The sequence below is a fragment of the Bos indicus genome, chromosome 16 (assembly GCF_029378745.1).
Source record: "Bos indicus isolate NIAB-ARS_2022 breed Sahiwal x Tharparkar chromosome 16, NIAB-ARS_B.indTharparkar_mat_pri_1.0, whole genome shotgun sequence".
NCBI classification, from domain to species: Eukaryota; Metazoa; Chordata; class Mammalia; order Artiodactyla; family Bovidae; genus Bos; species Bos indicus.
Genome location: NC_091775.1, coordinates 39763510 through 39783000, shown reverse-complemented (window position 1 = coordinate 39783000; position 19491 = coordinate 39763510). Strand labels below are relative to the sequence as shown.

Genomic DNA, 19491 nt, shown 5'->3' with positions numbered 1-19491 from the left:
TACTGGATGGACTAGAAAGTGATCCAGTAGTTTTAGGAGAAATTAATGTCCTGGACAGATATTGGCTTGCTTTCAGTCAATTGTCTCTAGCTCTTATCATAGTTACTTCCTGTTTCTCTTTCACTCTCAGTTACCTGAGGTGAGTCACTCAGATAACTTAGAATTTAGCCTTTACTACCAGAAGGCTCAAGTCAGGAATGAAAGAAACTGAAACCTGAAAGAGCCTTCAAAAGGAGATCAGCTGCTGAAACTTAAAACTTTATTCCAAGGAAAGGTAAGTAATAAAACACCATTGAAATAATCAGTGCTTCATTGTCTGAGCAATCCCAGTCTGGGTTTTCTCCTACTAGGCACATACAAAGGTTCCTTAGTCAGTGACCACTACTATACTGATAGAGATTATGGTCACAACAAAACCCACTCAGTCTTTCTGCTGGCTGTTGCTGTGAGGTGGTAGAGTTGGACTAATGCCACTTGTACAAATCAACACTTTTAACTTCTTTTTTTTTTAAATTTTTTTTTTACTTTTAACTTCTTGACATAACTTTAGAGCTGGAATGAAAGGAGTTTTATAAGTCACCTAGGTAAAATGATTATCTTAGCTTGGGCTGCTATAAAATATTACTGTAGTTTGGGAAGTTTATGCAACATTTACTTCTCACAGCTTTGGAGGTTGGGAAGTCCAAGAGAAAGACAGCTGTTGGTGATCTGATGATGACTCTCTTTCTGGTTTGGAGACCACCATCTTCTTGTATCAGAGAGGGGGAGGGGAAGAGGGGGAAGAACAAGAGGGAGAGAGAGAAGAATCTCTTTTTATAAAGGCATTAATCCCATTATGAGGGCACCATCATCATGATCTAATTACTTCCCAAATTAAAAAGATTTTTAAAAGTTTATTAGTGGATTTCTGTTTTTGTTTAGTTTGCCATGCAGCTTGTGGGATCTTAGTTCCCCGATCATGGATTGAACTGGGGCCTCTACAGTGAGAACATGGAGTCCTGACCACTGGACTGCTAGGGAACTCCCCAGATTCCTGTTTCAAATAAGACCTTAAATAGACCCTTAATATACAAAGCCCGCAATTCAGTTCGCCTGACTTTCTTCCCATCTCCTGAACAGCCTACTGAGGTGCATGCACCAAACACAGTAGGAGGACTTCTAATTTAGTTTAAATTTCTCATTGTACAAATGATAAGAGTGAGGATCAGGGAAGGGCAATAGTTTGTCTAAAATTATTTAGATTAGTGGCAAAGTTGAGACCACGCACTTGAATGTTTCAGTTCAGTTCAGTCGCCCAGTTGTGTCCAATTCTGCGACCCCATGGACTGCAGCATGCCAGGCTTCCCTGTCCATCACCAACATCCAGAGCTTTCTCAAACTCATGTCCACTAAATTGGTAATGCCATCCAACCATTAATCCTCTATCATCCCCTTCTCCTCCTGCCTTCAATCTTTCCCAGCATCAGAGTCTTTTCTGATGAGTCTGTTCTTCGCATCAGGTGGCCAAAGTATTGGAGTTTCAGTTTCAGCATCAGTCCTTCCAGTGAATATTCAGGACGGATTTCCTTTAAGATTGACTGGTTGGATTTCCTTGCAGTTCAGGGGACTCTCAAGAGTCTTCTCCAACACCACAGTTCAAAAGCATCAATTCTTTGGCATTCAGCTTTCTTTATAGTCTCAACTCTCACATCCATACGTGACTGAAAAAACCATAGCTTTGACTAGATGGACCTTTGTTGGCAAAGTAATGTCTCTGTGTTTTAATATGCTGTCTAGGTTGGTCATAGCTTTTCTTCCAAGGAGCAAGCATCTTTTAATTTCATGGCTGCAGTCACCATCTGCAGTGATTTTGGAGCCCCGCAAAATAAAGTCTCTTACTGTTTCCATTGTTTCCCCATCTGTTTGCCATGAAGTGGTGGGACCGGATGTCATGATGTTAGTTGTTTGAATGTTGAGTTTTAATACAGCTTTTCATTCTTCTCTTTCACTTTCATCAAGAGGCTCTTCAGTTCCTCTTCACTTTTTGCCATAAGAATGTTGTCATCTCTGTACCTTAGGTTATTGATATTTCTTCTGGCAATCTTGATTACAGCTTGTGCTTCATCCAGCCTGGCATCTCGCATGATGTACTCTGCATTTAAGTTAAATAAGCAGAGTGACAATATACAGCCTTGACATACTCCTTTCACAATTTGGAACTAGTCTGTTCCATTTCCAGTTCTAACTGTTGCTTCTTGACCTGCATACAGATTTCTCAGGGGGCAGGGCAGGTGGTCTGGTATTCCCATCTCTTTCAGAATTTTCCACAGTTTGTTGTGATCTACACAGTCAAAGGCTTTGGCATAATCAATAAAGCAGAAGTAGATGTTTTTCTGGAACTCTCTTGCTTTTTCTATGATCCAACAGATGTTGACAATTTGATCTCTGGTTCCTCTGGCTTTTCTAAATCCAGCTTGTATATCTCCAAGTTTACGTTTAACTTACTGTTGAAGCCTGGCTTGGAGAATTTTGAGCATTACTTTGCTATCATGTGAGATGAGTGCAATTGTGCAGTAGTCTGAACATTATTTAGCATTGCCTTTCTTTGGGATTGGAATGAAAACTGACCTTTTCCAGTCCTGTGGCCACCGCTGAGTTTTCCAAATTTGCTGGCATATTGAGTGCAGCACTTTCACAGCATCATCTTTCAGGATTTGAAATAGCTCAACTGGAATTCCATCACCTCCACTAGCTTCGTTCATAGTGATACTTCCTAAAGCCCACTTTGTATTCCAGGATGTCTGACTCTAAGTGAGTGATCACATCATCGTGGTTATCTGGGTCACGAAGACCTTTTTTGTATATTTCTTCTGTGTATTCTTGCCACTTCTTCTTAATATCTTCTGCTTCTGGTAGGTCCATACCATTTCCCTTGAATGTTTAAGGAGTGGTATTTCTATCCTAGTTATCATGGTCAACAATATTGGAATCATCCTGTATTCTTTTCCTTCTTTCATACTACACATCATCAAGTGCCTTCAAAATATATCCAAAATCAGAGACTCTCTTCCTTCTACTGGGCTGTGACTTTGGTCCTAATTATTATCATTTCTCTTCTGCAGTGGCATCTAGGAAATGGAATTGTGTTGTTCAGTTGCTAAGTCACGTCAGACTCTTTGTGACCTCATGGACTGCAGCAAATCAGGCTCCTCTGTCCTCCACTATCTCCCAGAGTTTGGTCTAATTCGTGTCCACTGAGTCAGTAATGAGAAATGGAATATTTCCTCCATATCAGTAAGCAAGGATGTCACCATTATCAGCGATTGCAGCCCTCCAATGTGAGCTGGTGAGCCCTAAGGGAACTCAAGAAGGAGAATACCTGCTGTCTAGCAGCCACCAGACTACAACCACTCTCTATGGTGAGCCCCGAGGAAAGGAAGTTCAGGATATGAAAACACAGGATACTGACCCCAGATAGCTGAGGTTCATATGAAAGGAATGATTTCAGTGAGCCCAGGCTCTTGCATCCTTCCATACATAGAAAAGTGCTAATAAATTCCTTAACTTGAGATATCTGGTTTTCTTTAAGTAACAATAATCTTTGGGAAAGGAGAAGGAGGTGGCAGAGGATATGATGGTTAGAAAACATCATTGACTCAATAAGACATAAATTTGAGCAAACTCCAGGAAATAGTGGAAGACAGAGGAACCTTCGTTGCAAAAGAGTTGGACTCAATTTAGCAACTGAAGGACAATAGCAACACACCAACAACAGATCTTTTGATGTTCAGACTACCTGTTCTTGCAAAACTTCTATGTAACCTGATTCCTCCCCTTGCCTCCTTGGAGCAGTTCTCTCACAGTTACTTGAGATGCTGTCTCTCATGCTTGAAGTCCTAAAAATTCCCTCCGAATAAAACAAAACTCAACTTTTAGGTTGTGAATATTTTTTAAGTTGACATATCCTAACTCATGTCTGCTCCTGTTTCTATCCATTGTTGACTCTCCATCCCACACTTTACTGGCTTTACTTAACACAACAACTAAATTGATCTTTTTAAAAACACTGTATTTAGATGGCCAGTGGGCATATGAAAAGATGCTCAATATCACTAATTACTAGAGAAAAACTACAGTGAAGTATCACTTCACATTGGTCAGAAAGGCCATGTATATGTGGTATGTAAAAAGTTCACAGAAAATAAATGCTGAAAAGGAGGTGGAGAAAAGGGAAACTTCCTATACTGTTGGTAGGAATGTAAATTGGTTGGCTCTTGGCTTGGTTGTGGAATCAACCAAGAGTGATGACAACAGTTGTGCTAAAAAGGACCATAGAAAATCCAAGGCTTCTGATCTGCAGAGAACGAGGGTGGAAGATGGGAAGTTGATGGATGGTTGGAAAATAAAGAGTTAATAGACTCTGGAGTCTAACTGTGCTCTTTAAAGAGCTGAATTTTTGTTGGCACAGGGAGGGGAATTAGTTTGTACATGAGAATGAAGAACAAGGATATTTATACCATCTCCAGACATTGTGATATGTTGAATGTGGGAAAAAATATTCATTCGGAAAGGATGCAGAGGCAGCAGTATATTCACAGAGACTACTGGGAAGCATGGAGTAGGGCACACTCAGAGAATTATTTGAGAAAAAGGAGTTTGATGGGAGTTCCATAGGACAGAATGGTTTGGGAGCCTCAAGAAAATTGGATCAGTCAGGTATGTACAGTGTCCTATGAGAAGACCCAATGATGATGGATGATCTGGAAGCTTGGGCTTTTGTGGGTGACTAAGGTAAACAGAGAGGTGAGGCATGTGGACATTTGTCCTGGTGAACTCTAGGGAGAAGGTGAGCTCTATCAGTTCATTTATAACCTCTTGCTCTGGTTTGGATTCCTAGATGGTTCTAGTGGTAAGGCTGTGGGAGGAACAATCTTTCCAGGAGCTGGAAAGAAATATTCCATAACCCCCCAGCTTCCTCCTGGTATTATCTCTAGCCTGGATATCCTGATGCCTTACCATCCTGATCACCCTCTACTGGTTACATTTTACTTTATCAGCATGATTGTTAGAATGTGTTTTTTAGAACTGAATATGATATTCTGACAGTGGGCTGGTAAGTAAAGAGTGCCCTTAACTTGTAACCTCCTTTGATTTAGGTGCTATTGTTACATTCACCCACTTGTTTGCATTTCTCAGCTCATAGTGAATAATCATTCTGGGACAGTTATTTTTTCCCCCTCAGAAACTGATGTTGTGCCTATTCTTCCTACAACTCTATACTTGTAGAATCATATAGTTCTTAAGCAAGATGAGTACAAGGTATCATTCAATCTAACGTATTTGATACATGAAAAACAATTCTAGTTAGAATAAGTGATGAGCATGATTTCATACATTTTAATCAAATACTGGACTGGTTTAGAAAAATAAAGGATTAATGAAATTACTTGCAACTAGTCTTAGTCCAAGCCAGGCTTCAGCAATATGTGAACCATAAACTTCCAGATGTTCAAGCTGGTTTTAGAAAAGGCAGAGGAACCAGAGATCAAATTGCCAACATCCACTGGATCATCAAAAAAGCAAGAGAGTTCCAGAAAAACATCTATTTCTGCTTTATTGACTATGCCAAAGCCTTTGACTGTGTGGATCACAATAAACTGTGGAAAATTCTGAAAGAGATGGGAATACCAGACCACCTGACCTGCCTCTTGAGAAACCTATATGCAGGTCAGGAAGCAACAGTTAGAACTGGACACGGAACAACAGACTGGTTCCAAATAGGAAAAGGAGTATGTCAAGGGTGTATACTGTCACCCTGCTTATTTAACTTATATGCAGAGTACATCATGAGAAACGCTGGGCTGGAAGAAGCACAAGCTGGAATCAAGATTGCTGGGAGAAATATCAATAACCTCAGATATGCGGATGACACCACCCTTATGGCAGAAAGTGAAGAGAAACTAAAAAGCCTCTTGATGAAAGTGAAAGAGGAGAGTGCAAAAGTTGGCTTAAAGCTCAACATTCAGAAAACAAAGATCATGGCATCTGGTCCCGTCACTTCATGGGAAATAGATGGGGAAACAGTGGAAACAGTGTCAGACTTTATTTTTGGGGGCTCCAAAATCACGGCAGATGGTGACTGCAGCCATGAAATTGAAGGACACTTACTCCTTGGAAGGAAAGTTATGACCAACCTAGATAGCATGTTCAAAAGCAGAGACATTACTTTGCCAACAAAGGTCTGTCTAGTCAAGGCTACGGTTTTTCCAGTAGTCATGTTTGGATGTGAGAGTTGGACTGTGAAGAAAGCTGAGCGCTGAAGAATTGATGGTTTTGAACTGTGGTGTTGGAGAAGACTCTTGAGAGTCCCTTGGACTGCAAGGAGATCCAACCAGTCCATCCTAAAGGAGATTAGTCCTGGGTGTTCTTTGGAAGGAATGATGCTAAAGCTGAAACTCCAGTACTTTGGCCACCTCATGTGAAGAGTTGACTCACTGGAAAAGACTCTGATGCTGGGAGGGATTGGGGGCAGGAGGAAAAGGGGACGACAGAGGATGAGATGGCTGGATGGCATCACTGACTCGATGGACGTGAGTTTGAGTGAACTCTGGGAGGTGGTGTTGGACAGGGAGGCCTGGTGTGCTGCGATTCATGGGGTCACAAAGAGTTGGACACAACTGAGTGACTGAACTGAACTGAACTGAGTCTTAGTTTATTAATAGGAGTGTAAGTCCAAATCTCCTCCTCTTAGACAAGTTTAGACTGTTCTTTAGGGGAAAAGGGGTATTCTCATGGTGTAGGGATTTACCTTTGCATAGTGGGATTTACCTGCAGTATTTCTTTTTTAAAAAAATCTTTTGGCCACACCACATTGCATGTGGGATCGTAGTTCCCCAACCAGGGATTGAACCCACAAGTCCCCTGCATTGGCAGCTCAGAATCTTAACCACTGGACCACCAAGGACGCCCCTACCTATAGTTTTGATAGCTCAGTTATGTGACTTGGAATCAGGGCAACTGATCCAGCCACTTTATGGAAGCTGAACTGCCTTGGCATTTTGATTTATTTCCTTTACCCTCTTGAGTTCAGTTCAGTCGCTCAGTCATGTCCGACTCTTTGCGACCCCATGAATCGCAGCACGCCAGGCCTCCCTGTCCATCACCAACTCCCAGATTTCACTCAGACTCACGTCCATCGAGTCAGTGATGCCATCCAGCCATCTCATCCTCTGTCATCCCCCTTTCCTCCTGCCCCCAATCCCTCCCAGCATCAGAGTCTTTTCTAACGAGTCAACTCTTCGCATGAGGGGGCCAAAGTATTGGAGTTTCAGCTTTAGCATCACTCCTTCCAAAGAACACCCAGGGCTGATCTCCTTTAGAATGGACTGGTTGGATCTCCTTGCAGTCCAAGGGACTCTCAAGAGTCTTCTCCAACACCACAGTTCAAAAGCATCAATTCTTCGGCTCTCAGCTTTCTTCACAGTCCAACTCTCGCATCCATACATGACCACTGGAAAAACCATAGCCTTGAGTAAACCTTCCTAGCCCTTTTATTTGAAAGATGAAATGGCCGATGAGGCATCCTAAATTTTATCCTGTCTTTTAAAAATTGCCCCATTCAACAAAGTACTTCTTTTTTCACTTATTGTGACTTCTAATTTATATTTTTATCAGGGATACTGAGTATTTTCCCTGTGGCCTACTCTGACCCACCTAATCTGACTTGATCTATTCAGCAGATTTGGCTAAAGCCTGCTGCTTATATTAATAATTGCTGCTTGTGTAATAACAAACCAACTTTGTTTGATAGATGTCACTTATCTTTAATAACACAAAAGAAGAAAACATGCATAAAATGGACTTATTTGGAGCCTATGCCAGCAATAAATAATAATCATTAAAAAGTAACACTTTCTAATTACAGTTTGAAATTAAATTGAACATTTGATTGTGGTAGGAGGATGAAAAGTTTCGCCAAATTGTTGGCAGTGCAGGCTGGCTTAGTGAGCCTGCCTTTTGTTGCACAAAGTGAATAACAACAAATTAAAAGTTATCTAAATTATTAAAGATCAACTTCTTAAACACCATAGCTGTAGGATAATTCATGTACTTTGGTTTATTGAAAATCGACATTGCTTCCTCTAATTTCTCTCTAGAGAAATCAGATAAAATCCACTCTCTAGTAGTCTTCTTGCTACACAAGGATGACAACATACTTATCTAACACCTATAGCCCTAGTCCTCCATCTGTTCCCTTTGAGCTGGTATGGTACAATGGTTGAGAACTTACACTCTGGAATCAGCTGGACTGGATTGGAACCATGTCCACGCCATATACTAGTTTTAAGTTACTTAACTTCTTTGAACCTCAGTTTTCTATAACAGGGGGACAATGAGACTTATTTAATGGTGGTGGTGGTTTAGTCACTAAGTTGTGTCCAACTCTTGTGACCCCATGGACTGTAACCCACCAGGCACCTCTGTCCATGGGATTTCCCAGGCAAGAACACTGGAGTGGGTTGTCGTTTCCTCCTCCAGGGAAATCTTTCCGACCCAGGGATCAAACCTGCATCTCCTGAGTTGCAGGTGGATTCTTTTACTGCTGAGCCACCAGGGAAGCCCACTTATTTAATAGGATTGCTCTAAATATTAGTGAGAATTAATGTATAACAGGATGCTGACTGGTACATAAAAAGAAATTGCTCAGTAAATACTATTTTGATTTCATGGAGTTTGAGAAGCAGGTATTTAGTAAATTGCTCTTGTTTGAATGAGAACATTAGAAGGACAAACTAAAAATCCTCATTCTTATTTTCTTAGGGTTATATCCATACAGGAAGATCAAGTCAGGAAATCAACTCTGAGTCTTTTCCTGACATCACACGTTCACACAGCACAGCCACAAGTAAGCAAAATGTGTGGTGTAAATCTCCTTCCTCTAGGATATTCAAGCCTTGTGGAATAATAGTTTCTCATTTGTAGCAGTTATTTGTATTTTAGCCCTATTTGGAAGTCCCATCTGGTAGGCCTTAAAATGTCTATTCCATTTTTTTAAGGTCATTTCTTCATTCCTCACAGATTATAGACCTTTAATTCATCAGTTGTTAAATCTAAAATGCTTGCCAGTAAGTCTATTCTGGACAAACTCCATTTGAAATCTCTTAGGTAAATAGTTTATAGGACAAGCAGGAGAAAATTTTGCACTGCTCTTCTATTATTGACCATTGTCTTACTCAAGTATCACCTTGTGATGAAATCTCTTAAAAATAGCATAAAATTATGTGCAGCTCTTATTGATCTTTCCTTGGCCTTTGTCTCTGTGGTCAGGAATCTATTCTGAACTTAACTACTTAGCTGCATATAGTCCCCAGAACTGCTGAAGCTAATGTAGAACTTATACTTTTAGAGCATCAGGAGAATCTAGGTCAATAGATATTTAATTCAGTTGGAAGTAAAATGTAGTGTGATGTAGTTTATATTGTGATATAGTCTGATGATTTGTATTGAAAGAAATACAAATGAAGGAAGGAAAAAAGAAAGTGAAAGTTGCTGAGTCGTGTCTGAATCTTAGCTACCCCATGGACTGAACAATCCATGGAGTTCTCCAGGCCAGAATACTGGAGTGGGTAGCCTTACCCTCCTCCAGGGGACCTTCCCAACCCAGGGATCAAACTCAGGTCTCCCGCACTGCAGGCGGATTCTTTACCAGCTGAGCCACCAAGGAAGCCCATATGCCCTCCTTTTAAAGTAGGTCTTTCATAATGTCTTAACATCCTGTCCCTTTGAGCTGGTTACATGATCCCTTGCTTGCTAAGGAGATAAGCACACCTATATGCTGATACCATGATTTTATTATCAGGAATAACTGTAATTCTTATTGTGAAAAAAAAAAAAAAACTTTAGATCAACTTTAGAGAATCTGGCTTCACTTGTGTATTTATGAAAACTTAGTATATTAAAGGTAATATTTCAAATCAAAGGGGAATAATGAGGTATTGAATAAATGCCACTGAGAATATCAGTCATTATTTAAAAAAAGAAAAAGCTTATTTTTATCTCACAGCATATCATAAAATAAGTTTCAAATTGTTTAGAGGATTAAGCTTAAGAAACTCTACTATGATGCGCTCAAATAAAGCAAAGATTATTTTAGTAATTTGGGAGAGAGAAAGGCACAAGCAAGACCCCAAGCCCAGAAGCTACAAATAAACAGATAAACAAAGATTCTCTTGTAAAATTAAATGTTTTTGTGATGAAAGTTATCATAAACAAAAGATAGAAAAACTGGGAGAAAAAAATATGTGCAACATATGTAACAGGCAAGAGGATAATCATAAAAGAGTTCCTATAACCATTAATTATTAAGCAGACAGGAAACAATAGGAATTATGAAACCACAAAGGAAGAAATACAAATGGCTTCTTTACTTAAAAAGTTGCTAAAGGTTCTGCACCCAGTTCTGATGTGTGGGACCAATTCCAATGTGTATGGAAAGGGGCTTTTTCACACCAGCACCAACTAGCAATTCTCTGACACCAGCTGGATGTAAAATTCGATTCAACCTGACACTGTCTACACAGAGACAGCATCAGATTCTACAGGTAAGAACTCAGTCCCATGAGACTGCCCCCAACTTCAGATGCCAATCACAAGTCCCAGGTTGTTGCCTGTCTGACCTATTGTTTATAAATTATAGATATCAGAGGTGCCCATAGTCCCCTTCCTTCGGTTTGATTAATTTGCTAGAATGGCACATTTTACCTACTAGATTATCAGTTTATTATATAAAAGGATATAGCTCAGGAACAGTCAGATGGAAAAGAATCATAGGGCAAGGTGTGTGGGAAGGGTGTGGAACATCATGTCCTCTCCAGGTGAACTGCTCTCCCTGAATCTCCATATGCTCACCAACCCGGAAGCTCTCTAAATCACCTCTTTCTGGGTTTTATGGAGGCCTTATTACAAAGGCATGCTTGATTACATCATTGGGCATTGGTGACTATTTCAACCTTTAGTTCCTTATTCTTCCTGGAAATTAGAGGGTGGGACTGAACTTTCCACTCCTCTATTCAAGGTTGGTTCCCTTGGCAGCTAGCCTCCATTCACAGGTGATTTCCAGATGCCATCTTGTTACCTGAAAACTGGCTTGATCTTTTGGTGGATGATAAGCCAAAAGACACAACCAAGTCAAAAAGGAGGAGAAGGAAGGATTTATTACTTGTAGCAACTAAGGAGAACACCTCGGATCTTTCCTAAAGTAGTGTCTTCTTTTTCTTTTTCTGCCATGTCCTAATTATTAAAAATCCTAAAGTCCACCTCAGCCAGTTGGGAGGTGGGAGTGATAAGTCCTACTAATCTTTTTTTTTTTTTTTTTTTTTTAATGTTAACATTTTAAAATGTTCTAACATTAAAAAAAGTAAGTTGCAGTGCACGGGCTTCTCATTGTGTTGGCTTCTCTTGTTGGGGCGCATGGGCTGTAGGGTGTGTGGGCTTCAGTAGCTGCAGCTCCTGGGCTCCAGAGCACAAGCTTAATAGTTATGGTGCATGGGCTTCATTGCTCTGAGGCATGTGGAGTCTTCCGAGATCAAGATCGAACCCATGCCTTCTGCATCGGCAGGTGGCTTCTTTACCACTGAGCCACCAGGGAAACCCCCCTACTGTTATCTTTTGGAGTTTGCAGTGAGTATCTGGAACATCCTGAGATATGAAATAGATGTCTATTACTACTGGAATATGGTAGGAAAAAGAAAAAAAGCAGACATCGCTTTCAGAAATATTCTTGGTGTTCTCTTACTTACTGCAAGTAATACATCCTTCCTTCTCCTTCCCCTTGGTTTGGTTGTGTTACCCAAAAACTGGGTTTGACTCTTGCTAAGCTGCTGCTAAGTCACTTCAGTCATGTTTGACTCTGTGCGACCCCATAGACAGCAGCCCACCAGTCTTCCCCGTCCCTGGGATTCTCCAGGCAAGCACATTGGAGTGGGTTTCCATTTCCTTCTCCAATGCATGAAAATGAAAAGTGAAAGTGAAGTCACTCAGTCATGTCCGACTCTGTGCGACCCCATGGACTGCCACCTACCAGGCTCCTCCATCCATGGGATTTTCCAGGCAAGAGTATTGGAGTGGGGTGCCATTGCCTTCTCCAGGGTTTGACTCTTGGTGGGTGTCAAAAGACAAAACCAAGCCAGAGATTGAAAGAAAGAAGGATTTATTATTGCTTGCAGCAAATAAAGACAACACTGGGCATCTTTCGCAAAGCAGTGTCTCCCTGACAGCGGAACTAGGGAAGTTTTAAATTAATGGTACATGCATATTCATGAAGGGGCTTGAGCAGTGGAGAATTCAGAATAGAATCCGAGCAAAGGTTGACAGAGTCCAAGCTTTTGTTGACTCAAGTCATTAGAGTCAGAAAGTGTCAACATCATCACCCCATAGGTTCCAGTTGATCTGTAGGTTGAGCACTTCAGGCTAATCTTTACCTTTGGAACAACACAGATATATTATCTTTGCTGTTGTTACTTCTTTTGTCTGAAGAGAAGAAACAGTTTTGTTTCTTCATTCTTTCATTCCCCTAAGATCATTAGTTCCAAGTTGGGAAAGGAGTATGTCAAGGCTGTATATTGTCACCCTCTATTTAACTTATATGCAGAGTACATCATGCGAAATGCTGGGCTGGATGAAGCACAAGCTGGGATCAAGATTGCTGGGAGAAATATCAATAACCTCAATATGCAGATGACACCACCCTTGTGGCAGAAAGTGAAGAGGAACTAAAGAGCCTCTTGATGAAAGTGAACTAGGAGAGTGGAAAAAACTGTCTTAAAACTCAACATTCAAAAAACGAAGATCATGGCATCTTGTCGCATCACTTCATGGCAAATAGTTGGGGAAACAATGGAAACAGTGACAGACTTTATTTTCTTGAGCTCCAAAATCACTGCAGATGGTGACTACAGCCATGAAATTAAAAGATGCTTGTTCCTTGGAAGAAAAACTATAACCAACTTAGACAGCATATTAAAAAGCAGAGACATTACTTTGCTGACAAAGGTCCATCTAGTCAAAGCTGTGGCTTTTCCAGTAATGTATGGATATGAGAGTTGGTCTATAAAGAAAGCTGAGTGCCAAAGAATGATGCTTTTCAACTGTGGTGTTCAACTGTGGTGAGAAGACTCTTGAGAGTACCTTGGACTGCAAGAAGATCAAACCAGTCAATCCTAAAGAATTCAGTCCTGAATATTCACTGGAAGGACTGATGCTGAAGCTGAAATTCCAATACTTTGGCCACCTGATGCAAAGAACCAACTCGCTGGAAAAGACCCTTTGCTGGGAAAGATTGAAGGTGGGAGGAGACAGGGACAACAGAGGATGAGTTGGTTGGATGGCATCACTGACTCGATGGACATGAGTTTGAGCAAGCTCTGGGAGTTGATGATGGACAGGGAAGCCTGGCGTGCTGCAGTCCATGGAGTCATAAGAATTGGACACAACTGAGTGACTGAACTGAACTGAACTGAGGTCATTAGTTAATGAGACCTGTTTAAGGGCAAGCGTTGTGGCCCATCTTAGACCACAAAATGGCTTAAGGCCAAAAAGGGCTTCTCTTATGTCAAGTAAGCCATGCCTGATTCTCTTTCTCCAGAGACTCCCTACCCTGCTTAGTTGTGTCTTTTGACTTGATACCCACCAACCAAGATGTGAACCCAGTTTTAAGGTAATAGCATCATTAACATAAACCCAATTATGGTGAAAAAGGTCTTGTTATGAGTAATGAGACACCATTTCACTCTATGTCTGAAGTGGTTTTAGGAACTGAGGACAGGAGACCAAATATTATGATAAAAGTTGCTGCCAATGCTATTACTGTTGAGGAAACTCTAACAGTTATGACAGCTGGTGAGTCAGGATCCATGGATGAAAACCAAATATACTATACGAGAAATATATTTTGGTCATCTGAGTGACCTGTAGAGGGGCAAAATCTGCCACCACAAAATGTCTCCTTGACATGAAGATTATTTCAAACTGAAAACAATCAAGACTGAGAAGATTGAGGAAGAAATTTTGACCTTTCCTCTGTCTAAAGAATTTAGATAGGGGCTTCCCTGGTGTCTCAGTGGTAAAAGAATCCACCTGCAATGCAGGAAATGCCGGTTTGATTCCTGGATCGGGAAGATCCCCTGGAGAAGAAAATGGCAATCCACTCCACTTTTCTTGCCTGGGAAATCCTATGGACAGAGGAGCCTGGTAGGCTACAGTCCATGGGGTTGCAAAAGAGTCAGACACGATTTAGCAACTGAACAACAAAAACAACACCCCAACCCCAAGAATTTAGACAGAGGGCCTCTTTCAAGAAAGCTATCACCATAGACAACTATGGTATGAACTAAGTGTTGAGTTTTTGCTAACAAATCTAGCAAAGTTTGTTAAATTCTTCTATGTTTTCATCTCCATTCCAATTGTCTTCCTCCCCTTTGAGATCTCAAGTCATCACCCCCAACACCCACTTTTGTCTTTGACTGAGGATGTTCTTTAAGGTGAGAGTTTCAGCCATTTTGGCAAGTTACTCAGTTTTTTTGAGTCTACCTCATATATATATAGTATTCAACTTTTGTTTGGTTTTCTCCTGTTAATGTGTTTCATGTCAATTTAATTTTTAGACCAGCCAAAAAGAACCTAGAAGGGGAGAGGAAAATTTCTTCCTCCATGAGAGACCAAATATATATTTCTTAAAAATCATAATATTGCAGTTTTTCAATCAAGAATCATGGAAATTTGAATAAAAATTTGGTTTTTCATGTTAATTTCCAAATTATAGGATATAGATGTTATATAAAGGAGCCAATTAAAAAAAAATGGATACATCTAGATTTAGCAAGGGTTTAAGGAACAGGACCCTGAAAAGAATTTGGTAGTATCTATCAGCTTTATCTGTTGGTCCAGCAGTTCTGCTTTTAAGAATCTACCTTTGAAAATTATTTTTCATAACAATTTAAATAATTTTTATGAACCTTGTGAAAGTTCACAAACATCTCAAAAGTACTTAAATTCAACTCCTGATTTCCTGCTCTCAAATCTTATTTTTATTGTGTCTCCTTTGTATCAGAAAATAGTGTCTCTGTTGAATCTATTTTCATGCTAGAAAATTAGAATTAAAATACCCGCTCCTTCTGATTATCTAATGCATCACCACGTCCTATGAATTGTATCTTCAAAACATTATGGAGTTCAGGCTGGTACTGCTCAACACATGGCAGGCCAGTCAATGGAGAGGTGAAATGTTGGGGCAAGGAATAACGACTTCATTGGGAAAGCCAGCAGACCAATATTTTTATAGCAGACTAATGCCGATAAGAACCATCCTGTCTGTGTTTTGATGCTAGTTTCTTTTACAGTACATAGATGGGTGGAGGGGTGAGGAAGTAAAGTGAAAAAGCAGTAAGCTGCTGCAGATATTTCCTGGTTCTGACCATACTCCAGAGGAGATGTGCTAGTCTTTCCTGCAGCTGTTTACAGGTGGGCCTGGTCAGGATGTTTTTTGTGAGCTAAGCAAAGGTGTTTTAGTGTAACCCTCAGACATGGCGGCAGGGTTCCCAGAGATGGATCTTAATGTATGTTTTAAGCTATAGGCAATCTTCCTTTTGTGACTAGCTTGCAGTAAAGGCAGTAGAGTATAGTGGTCAAGGTAAAGGAAACATCCAATATGGAGTCAGACTTGTTCTTCCCTATTATAAAAAATTTATCTAGTGACCAGCATGCACATGAAAAGGTGCTCAACATCGCTAACAGAGAAATGCAAATCTAAACTACAGTGAGGGCTTCCTTGGTGGCTCTGGTAAAGAATCTGCCTGCCAATGCAGGAGAACACGGGTTCCATCCCTGATCAAGGAAGATCTCACATGCTGCAGAGCAACTAAGCCCATGTGCCCCAACTGTTAAACCTCTGCCCTGGAGCCCGGCTCCAACTGCTGAAGCCCTCATGCCCTAGAGCCCATGCTCCCCAACAAGAGAAGCCACTGCAATGAGAGGCCTGAGCACCGAAAACTAAAGAGTAGCCTCCACTCAGCACAACTAGAGAAAAGCCTGTGCAGCAACAAAGACCCAGCACAACCAGAAATAAAACAAATAAGTAAATTTGGGGGAAAAAAACACCACAATGAGATATCACCTCACACCCATCAGATTGGCCATTATTAAAAAGTCTACAAATAACAAATGCTGGAGAGCGTGTGGAGAAAAGGGAGCTCTCCTGTACTATTGGTGAAAGTGTAAATTGGTATAGCCACTATGGAAAACAATATGAATTTTCCTCAGAAAGCTAAGAAAGCTAAATTGCCAAGATGGTAAAGAATCTGCCCACAGTGCGGGAGACCTGGGTTTGATCCCTGGATTGGGAAAATCCCCTGGAGAGGGGGATGGAAACCCACTCCAGTATTCTTGTCTGGAGAATCCCATGGACAGAGAAACCTGGTGGGCTACAGTCCTTGGGATTGCACAGAGTTCAACATGACTGAAGTGACTTACTTGAACTTTACTATGATCCAGCATTTCCACTCCTGGGCATATATCCAGACAAAACTATAATTAAAAATGAAACACGCACCCCAGTGTTCATAACAGCACTATTCACAATAGCCAAGATATGGAAGCAACCTGTCAAAGCCGACCTATTGACAGAAGAATGGCTAAAGAAAACGAAATGTTAGACAAATACTATACTGCTTACATGTGGAATCTAAAAATACACAAATTTACAAAACAGAAGCAGATTCACAGACATAGAAAAGAAATTTATGGTTACCACAGGGAAAAGGAAAGGGAGAAGGATAAATTAGGAGTATGGGATTCACAGATACACAGTACTATATATAAAACAGAAAAACAGCAAGGGTTTACTGTAAAGCACAGGGAACTGTATTCAGTATCTTGTGATAACCAATAATGGAAAAGAATCTGAAGCTGTACGCCTGAAACTTACATGATATTTTAAGTCAACTACAGTTACACTGAAAATAAATAAGATATCAAACATTGTTATTCATTAGGGAAACACAAATTAAAACCACAAGTGATATTAATACTATTACACGTCCACTAGAATGAGTAAGATTAAAAAAGTCAGACTGTCCACAAAAAAATTAATCAGTCAATTTAAGAAAGAAATGGAAAATTTATTCTAACCAAATTGAGAACCATAACCCAGGAAGAAGTCTTTCAGAAAGCTGAGGACTGTTCTGCCCATTAAAGGTCAAAGCACAGTTATATAGGTTTTTGAGATAGAGGGCTGTACCTTAAAGGATATATTCTTGACAGATTACACAGTCTGGATCTACAGGTACAAAGTAGTGGGTCATGGGACACTGTGGCCTCTTAAGATCAAGGAAGGTTATCTCCTAAGTGGTTGTGACCCATGATGAGATTAAGAAGGGATGTTATCTCCTAAGGAGGTCTTTTTAATGCAGAGGCATGATACCTGTGAAACGGGAGGAAGGTGGTTGAAACAGCAAAGAAAAATTTTATGTTTCAATTTTTCTTATCTTGCTATAAAATATGAACTTTATTTCATCAAACAATAGCAAGTGTTGATGAAGATACAGAGAAACTGAAAGTCACATGTATTTCTGATGGGAATGGAAAATCATGCAGCCACTTGGCAGTTTCTTAAAATAGTTGAACAGAAACTTGCCATAGGACCATGCAGTTCTACTTCTCTACTTCAGAGAAATAAAACATATTATAAGACCAAGATTAATGAATTTTCACAGCATTATTATTCATAAATGACACCGCCTGCAGATAATCCAAATGTCCATTGACTGTGAATTGATAAACCTGTTTTATGCACACATTTGAATGCTACTCAGCAATAAAAAGGAACAAACTACAATGACATCTCTGAATCTCAAACACTGTGCTAGATGAAATAAGCCAGACACAAAAGTCTACATATCATATGATTCTATTTAATAAATCTAGAAAAGAGAAAACTATGGAGACAGTCACTGAAGCTGAACAGGATCCTTTGGGGCCCTCCTGGGTACAAAAGCCCCTCTGTGTCCCCCATTTCTTATTTGTAGAAAAAGGCTTTAGTCTCTTAGGCCTTCCCTGAGTTCCAAAGAGCATTCTCTTTAGAACAGTTACTATTTAGAGAAATGAGTGAATGTAAAAACAAAGAAAAGCAGTCAAGCAAGAAAAGTAATGATAGTTTAAACAATAGTTTAGAGATACAGCAGAGTCTAGTTTTTCCTCAGGAGATATACATAACAACCTGACACATGTCTTTGAGTTGTTCTACAGAAACTTAAGCAGGTAGAAGATAAAGCAGGTAGACCCCAGACTGGTTGGAACCAGAAGGTAAATGATTAAGATTTCTGAAACATCACCCTGTTACTTCACCACCAGCCAATCAGAAACCCATAAGGTGATCCTGTACCCTACCACCCTCAACCCCAGTGTTGCCTTTAGAAACCCTTCCCTGAAACCCTCTCGGGAGTTTGGGTCTTTTGAGCATGAACTGCCTGTTCTCCTTACTCGGTCCCCTGCCTTAACACTGTGCTTTCCTTCACCATGATCCAGCATCAGTAGATTGGTTTTGCTGTGCATGAGTTAGGTTCAGTAACAGCATCAGATTAGTAATGGCCTCAGGTAAGGGTGGGAATGAATGGGTGCAAATGGGCACAACTGAACTTTTGGATGATTGCAGTAATGGTTGCACAACTGTATAATAAAACTCACCAAACTCTATGCTCACAATGGATTAATTGTATGTATGGTGTCTCAATTATACCTTAATACATCTGTTGTTCATTGTTTAGTTGCTAAGTTGTGTCCAGCTCTTTGTGACTCCATGGACTGCAGCACACCAGGCTTCCCTGTCCTTCACCATCTCCTGGAGCTTGCTCAAACTCATGTCCATCGAGTCGGTGATGCCATCCAACCAGCTCATCCTCTGTCATCCCCTTCTCCTCCCTTCAGTCTTTCCCAGCATCAGGGTCTTTTCCAGTGAGTTGGCTCTTCGCATCAGATGACCAAAGTATTGGAGCTTCAACTTCAGCATCAGTCCTTCCAATGAATATCAGGGTTCATTTCCTTTAGGATTGACTGGTTTAATCTCCTTGCTGTCCAAGGGACTCTCAAGAGTCTTCTCACCACAGTTGAACACCACAGTTCAAAAGCATCAATTCTTTAGCACTCAACCTTCTTTTTGGTCCAGCTGTCACATGACTACTGGAAAAACCATAGCTTTGACTAGATGGACCTTAGTTGGAAAAGTTAGAAACTTTCGAGTATTAAACAAAATTTTATTTATTTATTTATTTTTGGCTGTGCTGGGTCTTCGTTGCTTTGAGAGGGCTTTCTCTAGTTGTGGTGAGCCACAGCTACTCTTCATTGCCGTGCATGGGCTTCTCATTGTGATAGCTTCTCTTGTTGCAGCACACAGGCTGTAGGCATGCGGGCTTCAGTAGTTGTAGCAGGCAGGCTCGGTAGTTGTGGCACATGGGCTTAGTTGCT

General features: G+C 40.5%; 1 long non-coding RNA gene across 2 annotated transcripts in view; it reads left to right on the top strand.

Annotated features, from left to right (window-relative positions):
- The first annotated feature begins 2623 nt into the window (after positions 1-2623).
- Positions 2624-19491, top strand: part of LOC139176374 (uncharacterized) — a 58222-nt gene continuing 41354 nt past the window's right edge. For both annotated transcript variants that reach the window (XR_011560785.1, XR_011560784.1), the window contains exons 1-2: positions 2624-3398; positions 8800-8884. This is a non-coding gene — a long non-coding RNA (uncharacterized lncRNA). The remainder of the gene's footprint in view (positions 3399-8799; positions 8885-19491) is intronic.